The sequence below is a fragment of the Nomascus leucogenys genome, chromosome 16 (assembly GCF_006542625.1).
Source record: "Nomascus leucogenys isolate Asia chromosome 16, Asia_NLE_v1, whole genome shotgun sequence".
NCBI lineage: Eukaryota > Metazoa > Chordata > Mammalia > Primates > Hylobatidae > Nomascus > Nomascus leucogenys.
Genome location: NC_044396.1, coordinates 71,383,666 through 71,393,729, shown reverse-complemented (window position 1 = coordinate 71,393,729; position 10,064 = coordinate 71,383,666). Strand labels below are relative to the sequence as shown.

At 37.7% G+C, this 10,064-nt stretch overlaps 1 pseudogene; it reads left to right on the top strand.

Moving 5' to 3' along the window:
- The first annotated feature begins 2,817 nt into the window (after nt 1–2,817).
- On the top strand, nt 2,818–3,866 carry LOC100600424 (annotated as a pseudogene).
- The last annotated feature ends 6,198 nt before the right edge of the window (nt 3,867–10,064 follow it).

Below are 10,064 nucleotides of genomic sequence, written 5' to 3'. Positions count from 1 at the left end.
AGCATCATGCTTGCTTCTGAATCCTAAAGGCTTTATAAAAAAAGTCTTTGAACTGTGTTTGCAGCTTTTCTGTGAGTTTGTGATTATTCCAAAATAAAAACAATATCTTTTTAAAAAGCACATTTCTCTGTTCTCACTGCTAGAGATTCCTCAGGGAGTCTTGGGTGAGGTGGTGGTGGTGGGGGGCTCCTAAAATTTGTCTTTTAAAATGAATTTCTAGGAGGTATGACGCAGGGTGGCGTACAGAGTCCAACCTTTGAGAATCAGCGGGCTAAATAGTACAAACAAAAAGAGAAGTTGCCAGTCAGAGAAACGTGAAGATCAAACCCATCTAAGTCCAATCACTGGATTGGGAGACATGAAAAACCCAGCCTTTTCCTTAAATGCTTCATACTCAACAGAACTCAAGGGAGAGCCACTCAAAGGAAGATTTGCCTTATGTCATGAATATGCTCATTATTTTTTTTTTCAGTTGAGGAAATTGAAGCCCAGAGGGTTTAAATAGGTTTTCCAAGAGTTCATTTTCCAGATTTCTGACCCCTCTGACACTTAAGTTCAGGCTCTTTTCTCCAAGTCAGATTAATCTCTTCCCCATCTCTCTACTCTTTCATTGCTAATGATCCAAGGAAGAGGTTTCAAAGTCAACTTTTTCCACATCTTCTCTCCATTTTTTTTTTTCCCTCTCATCTAGATTTTCCCTGTCAATGGCTTACTGGACTTGGCAGCCCCCCTGCAGATCTTTGTTTGGGGCTGGAGGTGTGGGTGATGGCGACACCAGGGTGTGCTTGGATTAACTCTTTGGATACAGTGCCCAGTCTGATTTCAGGTCAGCATAACTGGCTGTTTGGACAACACAGCAGTTTTTGGCCTCAAGTGCTTCCAAGCAGGGGAAGGAAACGGGCTAAACTTCAAAGCGAGCCTTGCATGGTGCCATAAGTTCTGATCATTTATTAGTGTGCTTTAATGGTTGTAAATTAATCTCAAATATACATGGAGGCCAGAACTAGCTGGAGGTGTGGGAACAGCCTGCTCTCACCCTTGTTTCCTGGAAATGTAGAACATTTCCCAGTTTCAGTTTGCAGAAGGTTAGGGTCAATTTGGGGGTTATGGTTATTTTCAAAGCTTTAAACAAACCCAAGCCTGTTCTTGACCAAGTTAGTGCTATTTAATTTATGCTTCATATATTTTGTAAGTACTTCTTTTTAATTCATTTTTCCACCCCACGATTTGTTAAAAAGCAACTTTATTGAGGTAGAATTCACATATAATAAATACAACTTTTAAAGTGTATAGTTCCATGAGATTTTACAAATGTAAACACTCATGTAACCACCACTCCAATTAAGATATGGAATATTTCCATGAATGCAGACTTTTCAGTCAGTCCCTTCCTATCCAGGGACACTCACTGATAAGATTTCTATCACCATTGATTTTGCCTGTTCTAGAAGTGCATATACATAGAATTATACAGCATGCACTCTTTTTGTCTCTGGAAATGTTTTTGAGATCCATCCATGTTTTTGCATATGTCAGTAGTTTATTATCTTCTTCTACTTTTAATCAATGATAAGTTTATGTAATTTATATTTCTAACTTTTTATCTTGAAAGTTTAGACCTATAGAAAAGTGGCATAATATTACAGAGTTCTTACACAACCTACATCCAGCTTTCCCTTGTGTTAACATCTTACATAATTGATACAATGATCAAAACTAAGAATTAAATGTTTATAAAATATCACTAGCAAAACCATAGACTTTATTCACATATCTCTATTTTTTCCACCAGTGAGCTTTTTGAAACCCGTTTCAGGGTGCAAGCCAGGATACTATCTTGTATTTAATTATCATGTTTCCGTAGTTTCCTTCAATCTATGATAGCTTCTCAGTCTTTCCTTAGCTTTCACGATCTTGACACTTTCGAAGAGCAGCCATTAGGTGTTTTTGTAAAATACCCCTCAATTAGGCTTCTTATGATGATTTCTCATGACTAGGCTGAAGTTAGAGATTTTTGGGAAAAGTATCAGAGAGGTATGTGACGTGACATTGAGGGCACATCATGTCAATGTGTTTTATTATGGATTATGTTAATTTTTATCAGTTGTTTAGGTGGCATCTGTCAGGTTTCTTCACTGTACGGTTATTTTTTTCTTTTTTTTTTTTTTTTTTTTTTTTTGAGATGGAGTCTCACTCTGTCACCCTGGCTGGAGTGCAGTGGTGTGATCTCTACTCATTACCACCTCTACCTCCCGGGTTCAAGCGATTCTCCTGCCTCAGCCTCCCTGGTAGCTGGGATTACAGGCGTGTGCCACCACGCCTGGCTAATTTTTGTATTTTTACTAGAGACAGAGTTTCATCATGTTGGCCAGGCTGGTTTCGAACTCCTGACTTCAGGTGATCCACCTGCCATGGCCTCCCAAAGTGCTGGGATTACAGGTGTGAGCCACCATGCCCAGCCAGTTATTATTTTCTCTGTTTTCATATTCTGTGTTAGAAGCACATCGTTAAGTTTAGTCCACACTCAAGGTGAGGGAAATTAAGCTTCCCCTCTGCACCTCTGAAGAGAGGAGTATTAAAGAATTTTTAGACATACATTAAAACTACTACAGTAATTAATAAATATTTCTGGGGAGATAATTTGAGGCTATGCAGATCAGCTGTTTCTCTTGAAGACAGGAGAACCAAAAATAATGTGAGTGTTCTATGTGCGACACTGTGTTCACCCTGCAAACCTTGCTGCATCACCACTTTGACCAACACATTGACAACCAGAAGCTGTCTGTTTTCAAGTGTCCAGACTGTTCTCTTTGATATGCACAGAAGCAACTTATGATGGACCACATCAAGTCTGTGCATGGAACACTGGAAAGTATTGAAGGGCCTCCAAACTTGGGTGGAAACTTGCCTTTGAGCATTAAGCCTGCAACTCAAAATTCAGCAAATCAGAACAAAGAGGACACCAAATCCATGAACGGGAAAGAGAAATTGGAAAAGAAATCTCTATCTCCTGTGGAAAAAAAAAATCAATGGAAACCAAGAAAGTGGCCAGTCCTGGGTGGAGGTGTTGGGAGTGTGACCGCCTGTTCACGCAGAGAGATGTGCACATGTCCCACATGAGGAAGGAGTACGGGAAGCAAATGAAGAAACACCCCTGCCCCAGTGTGACAAGTCTTTCAGCTCGTCCCACAGCCTGTGCCGGCACAACCAGATCAAGCACAAAGGCATCAGGCACTGCCCAGACTCCAGACGTACCTTTACGAAACGATTGGTGCTGGAGAAGCACGTCCAGCTGATGCATGGCATCAAGGACACTGACCTGAAAGAAATGACAGATGCCACCCATGAGGAGGAAACAGCAATAAAAGAAGACACCAAGGTCCCCAGTCCCAAGCGGAAGTTGGAAGAACCAGTTCTGGAGTTCAGGCCTCGCCAAGGAGCAATGACTCAACCACTGAAAAAGCTGAAAATCAATGTTTTTAAGGTTCACAAGTGTGCCGTGTGTGGCTTCACCACCGAAAACCTGCTGCAGTTCCACGAACACATCCCTCGGCACAAATCAGATGGTTCTTCCTACCAGTGCCGGGAGTGTGGCCTCTGCTACACGTCTCACGTCTCTCTATCCAGGCACCTCTTCATCGTACACAAGTTAAAGGAACCTCAGCCAGTGTCCAAGCAAAATGGGGCTGGGGAAGATAAACAACAGGAGAACAAACCCAGCCATGAGGGTGAATCCCCCAATGGCACCGTGTCAGACAGAAAGTGCAAAGTGTGAGCAAAAACTTTTGAAACTGAAGCTGCCTGAAATACGGACACAGGGCATGGCCTTCATCAAATCCAAAAGGATGAGCTCAGCTGAGAAATAGCCACAGATGCTGCATGAGGAAAATCCCTGTCCACATTGGAATAAAAAAGACATTTTCGTTACAAAAAATTTGCAGTATAATAGAATTAACAGTACTGTCTAGGCTGGTGCAATATATTCTCTTTCAACGTACCTTCCTTCACCTCATCGTATATATCCTCGATAAGTATTAAAACAGTATTTGAGTTTAAAAGAGGTTGTATATATTTAAATGAATAACTTTTTATACTGTTTGTTACATGTTTGTATCAGTATTTAGTGGAAAACCATTTGAGTTGTTTTGGGTTAGAATTTTTCTTTTTGTACTGTTTCTTTAAAACAGTTCTTAGTAATAGGGGCAGTTCCTGAATTCAAGTAAACCATTTTGTATGTTTAAAAAAAAAAAAAAGAAAAGAAAACTTGGCCCACTAATTTTAGTATTCATCAGTGAATTTTGCCTTTAGCAATGATTATTACAGTGTTCTAATGATCGTTTCCTATTTTTCTCATTTATGCCTCATTTATTAATTAGAATTCTTCCATAATAAAGGGTTGTCCCTTCATCCCCATCTATTTCTTTGAATATTTATGTCAGTATTAACTCTCATGGCTATTTATATTTCATTCTTTGGGTTATAATCAAAACCGTTATTCATTTGGTTGCTCAAATTGTTTCTGCATTGACCATTGGGATTTCTCTCAGGTGGCCTTTACTTTTTCATTTTTTAAATCACTTCTTTTCTCTCTGGCACCACAATATGCTCTAGACTCATGTAGTGCAAGTTGTATTTTTCCTGTTCAAGTCCTAGAATCAACCATTAGTCCAAGGAATCCTGGTTTCTTATATGGGAGGATGGTATTTTGAAACCAAAATCTGGGTACCCAATGTGTGTCTTGCTGCTGGAGTGGCACTACCTCCAGGCTCTCTCAGACAACAGAGCTAGGAAATATATGTACATCTACTAACACATGTGTACACATAAACCTATTTTTATTTCTGTATATGTCTATTTGTATATACAAAGGTATACCTACAGTTAGATATGCAGATTCTAGTACGTACATACACACATTAGGATGAACATGAGATCTCACTGATATCCCTGACTCGAATCCAGCAGCACCACAGGGTTCATTCTAACGACTCCCATTTGATTATTTGTAACTTCTTTTTCTGACACTGAGAAACTCGGCTCTCATTCTCTGCAATGTATTTACTAAATTTTTCAACCCTAGTAAACATTCTGAAAATTATTTCAGAATGGTACCTCAAACCTCTGTGAAAAATGAATTTTCCAAGTTGAATACAGTGTTTGTGTACATTTTTACTCTCTAACCTTATGATATATAGTCAAAATACTTCTAAAGAAAGATAGGTCAGCTCATTTTTCTCTACCCCATCTGGTTGGGGTATGCCATTCATTTGTAATAAAGTTAGGTTCACTTGTTACACTCTGCATTCTATCTTGGTTTCTTCCTACCATCGTGATTGAGTTTTAAAAATTTGCATATGGTAAAATTCATTCTTTGTGGAGTACAGTTCTATGAGTTTTGAAAAATGCATAGAATCACATAGCTCCCACCACAGTAACATAGAGACCAGTTCTGTGATCCTAGGAGTTCATTATTTATAGTAGTATTCCATTGAATAAATATACCATAATTTATTCATTTATTTGTTGCTGGACATTAGAATTGTTTCCAGGTTGACTGTTTTAGATAAGGCTGCTGTGCACATTCTTATTCAAGTCTGTTTGTGAACACATGCCTTCATTTATTTTGGGTAAACATCTATAAGTGGAATTGCCAGGTCATAAGATAGGGGTATGTTTATCTTTAAAAAAAGATCTACCAAAATCCTTTCCAAAGTGGTTGTACACTTTTACACTACCAGTAATGATGAACGACTATTCCAGTTGCTCTACATTTCTTATCTGTATTTTGTACTTTAAATTTTAGCCATTCTAATGTGTATGAGGTAGTGTCTCATAAATAATGATGTTGAACATGCTTTCATGGCTTATTAGCCTATAGCCTTAATCACATCTACAAAGTTACTTTTGCCATGTAAGGTAACATATTCACAGGTTGTGGAGATAGGGCATGGACATCTTTGCGGGGCCATTATTCTGCCTACCAAATATGGTATGGTTGTATCATTGCTTGTTAATCATTCACTTATTAAAAAACATCTGGGTTTTTCCAGTTTCTGGCTATTATGAATAAAGCTTCTGTGAACATAAGTGTACAGGTGTCTATGTAAACATAAGTTTCCATTTCTCTGAAATAAATGAACAAGATTTCAATTACTGAATGGTATGGTTGTTACATGTTTAATTTTTAAAGAAGTGTTCAAATTATTTCCCAGAATGGCTATACAATTTTACATTTCCATCAACAATGTATGAGCAATCCAGCTTCTCCACATATTCAGCATTTGGGGTCATCACTACTTTTTATGAATCATTCCAATAGGTGTGTAGTTTCCATTGTGACTGTTAATTTCCATTAGCTAATTTCCATTAGCTGTTAATTTTTCTAACAGCTAATGTTTTTGAACATCTTTTCATGTACATATTTGCCACCTATATTCTCTTCAGTGAAATGTCTCTTTGTGTCTTTTGCCTATTTCCAACTGGAGTATTTTTTTTAATGTTGAGTTTTGAGAGTTCTTTATATGTTTCAGAGAATAATAGTTCTTTGCCAGATATGTGGTTTGCAAATGTTTTACTCCATTCTATAGCTTGCTTTTTTATCCTTTTATAGGTATGTTTTGCAGAGCAAATTAAATTTTGATGAGGTCCAATTTTTTATTAAAAAAACAGGTTATGCTTTTGGTATCCAGTATAAAATCCTAAAGATTTTCTACATTTTCTTCTAAAAGCTTTGTAGTTTTACATTTACATATGTTTGTGATCCATTTTTTTTATTCTTTTTTTTATTATTATACTTTAGGTTTTAGGGTACATGTGCACAATGTGCAGGTTCGTTACATATGTATCCATGTGCCATGTTGTTTTGCTGCACCCATTAACTCGTCATTTAGCATTAGGTGTATCTCCTAATGCTGTCCCTCCCCCCTCCCCCCATCCCACAACAGTCCCCCGAGTGTGATGTTCCCCTTCCTGTGTCCATGAGTTCTCATTGTTCAATTCCCACCTATGAGTGAGAACATGCGGTGTTTGGTTTTTTGTCCTTGTGATAGTTTACTGAGAATGATGTTTTCCAGTTTCATCCATGTCCCTACAAAGGACATGAACTCATCATGTTTTATGGCTGCATAGTATTCCATGGTGTATATGTGCCACATTTTCTTAATCCAGTCTATCGTTGTTGGACATTTGGGTTGGTTCCAACTCTTTGCTATTGTGAATAGTGCCGCAATAAACATACGTGTGCATGTGTCTTTATAGCAGCATGATTTATAGTCCTTTGGGTATATACTCAGTAATGGGATGGCTGGGTCAAATGGTATTTCTAGTTCTAGATCCCTGAGGAATCGCCACACTGACTTCCACAATGGTTGAACTAGTTTACAGTCCCACCAACAGTGTAAAAGTGTTCCTATTTCTCCACATCCTCTCCAGCACCTGTTGTTTCCTGACTTTTTAATGATGGCCATTCTAATTGGTGTGAGATGGTATCTCATTGTGGTTTTGATTTGCATTTCTCTGATGGCCAGTGATAATGAGCATTTTTTCATGTGTTTTTTGGCTACATAAATGTCTTCTTTTGAGAAGTGTCTGTTCATATCCTTCGCCTACTTTTTGATGGGGTTGTTTGATTTTTTCTTGTAAATTTGTTTGAGTTCATTGTAGATTCTGGATATTAGCCCTTTGTCAGATGAGTAGGTTGCAAAAATTTTCTCCCATTTTGTAGGTTACCTGTTCACTCTGATGGTAGTTTCTTTTGCTGTGCAGAAGCTCTTTAGTTTAATTAGATCCCATTTGTCAATTTTGGCTTTTGTTGCCATTGCTTTTGGTGTTTTAGACATGAAGTCCTTGCCCACGCCTATGTCCTGAATGGTATTGCCTAGGTTTTCTTGTAGGATTTTAATGGTTTTAAGTCTAACATTTAAGTCTTTAATCCATCTTGAATTAATTTTTGTATAAGGTGTAAGGAAGGGATCTAGTTTCAGCTTTCTACATGTGGCTAGCCAGTTTTCCCAGCACCATTTATTAAATAGGGAATCCTTTCCCCATTGCTTGTTTTTGTCAGGTTTGTCAAAGATCAGATAGTTGTAGATATGCGGCATCATTTCTGAGGACTCTGTTCTGTTCCATTGATCTATGTCTCTGTTGTGGTACCAGTACCATGCTGTTTTGGTTACTGTAGCCTTGTAATATAGTTTGAAGTCAGGTAGCGTGATGCCTCCAGCTTTGTTCTTTTGGCTTAGGATTGCATATAAACAGAACCAAAGACAAAAACCACATGATTATCTCAATAGATGCAGAAAAGGCCTTTGACAAAATTCAACAACCCTTCATGCTAAAAACTCTCCATAAATTAGGTATTGATGGGACGTATCTCAAAATAATAAGAGCTATCTATGACAAACCCATAGCCAATATCATACTGAATGGGCAAAAACTGGAAGCATTCCCTTTGAAAACTGGCACAAGACAGGGATGCCCTCTCTCACCACTCCTATTCAACATAGTGCTGGAAGTTCTGGCCAGAGCAATCAGGCAGGAGAAGGAAATAAAGGATATTCAATTAGGAAAAGAGAAAGTCAAATTGTCCCTGTTTGCAGATGACATGATTGTATATCTAGAAAACCCCATCATCTCAACCCAAAATCTCCTTAAGCTGATTAGCAACTTCAGCAAAGTCTCAGGATACAAAATCAATGTACAAAAATCACAAGCATTCTTGTACACCAATCACAGACAAACAGAGAGCCAAATCATGAGTGAACTCCCATTCACAATTGCTTCAAAGAGAACAAAATACCTAGGAATCCAACTTACAAGGTATGTGAAGGACCTCTTCAAGGATAACTACAAACCACTGCTCAATGAAATAAAAGAGGATACAAAAAATGGAAGAACATTCCATGCTCATGGGTTGGAAGAATCAATATTGTGAAAATGGCCATACTGCCCAAGGTAATTTATAGATTCAATGCCATCCCCATCGAGCTACCAATGACTTTCTTCACAGAACTGGAAAAAACTACTTTAAAGTTCATATGGAACCAAAAAAGAGCCTGATCCATTTTTTTTGTATTACATGTGGGCTTAGGTCAAGGTTTATCTTTTGGCGTATGGATGTCTACTTGGTTCAGCACCATTTGAATTGCTTTCCTCCATTGAATTGCTTTTGTCTCTTTGTAAAAAATCAGTTGGTATATTTGTGTGGATATATTTCTGGGTTTTTTACTCTGCTCCATTGATATGTATGTCTATAAATCACTTAAGAGGAGAAGAACTGTACAATTATACTCTTTTTGGTAATTACATAATTACCTTTACCAGTGCTCTGTTTTTCTATATGATTTCAAATTACACAGGGGTCATTTGCTTTTAGGCTGAAAAGCTTCCTTTACTATTTACTATTACTTCCATTACTATTTACTAAAAACTTCCATTATTTACTATTTACCATTACTTCTATTAATACTTCTTGTGTGACAGGTTTACTAGTAACAAAATCTTTGTTTTTATCCTCTGGAAATGTCTTTGTTTTTGCCTTCATTTAGAAAAAAAATTTTCAAAGAAGTAAGATTTTTGGTAAGTCTATTTTAAAAATGGTCTCTTTTAGTGGAGGCTAAAACCTGGATATAATACCAACAAAGGCAAACCACTTAGCAGAGAGCTTAATAGATAATCAAAAAGAACCTTGCTCAAACCACTATTGTCCAAAAGTAGGCGACTTCCTTCTTTTAGGTTTTTTATGTGAAAGCTTAGATCAATAATTTTATACACTTCTTATTCCAGCTACTAATGCTGCATAACAAATCATCTTCAAAACTTAATGGAGTAAAAGAACCATTTATGATGTTCATGGGTTCTGTGAATAAGGAATTTAGAAGGGACTCAGCTAGGACTTTCTAAATTTCTGTTTGAGTTGCAGTGAGACATCTGGTGGGCTGCAGTTGTCTGAAGGCTTGAGTGGGACAGGAAGGTCCACTTCCAGTGTGCTACACTCACGTGGCTGGCAAGTTTCTCTGCATGTCTTTCTAATATTTGAGTGGTTTCATCACCATGTGGCTGTTTTC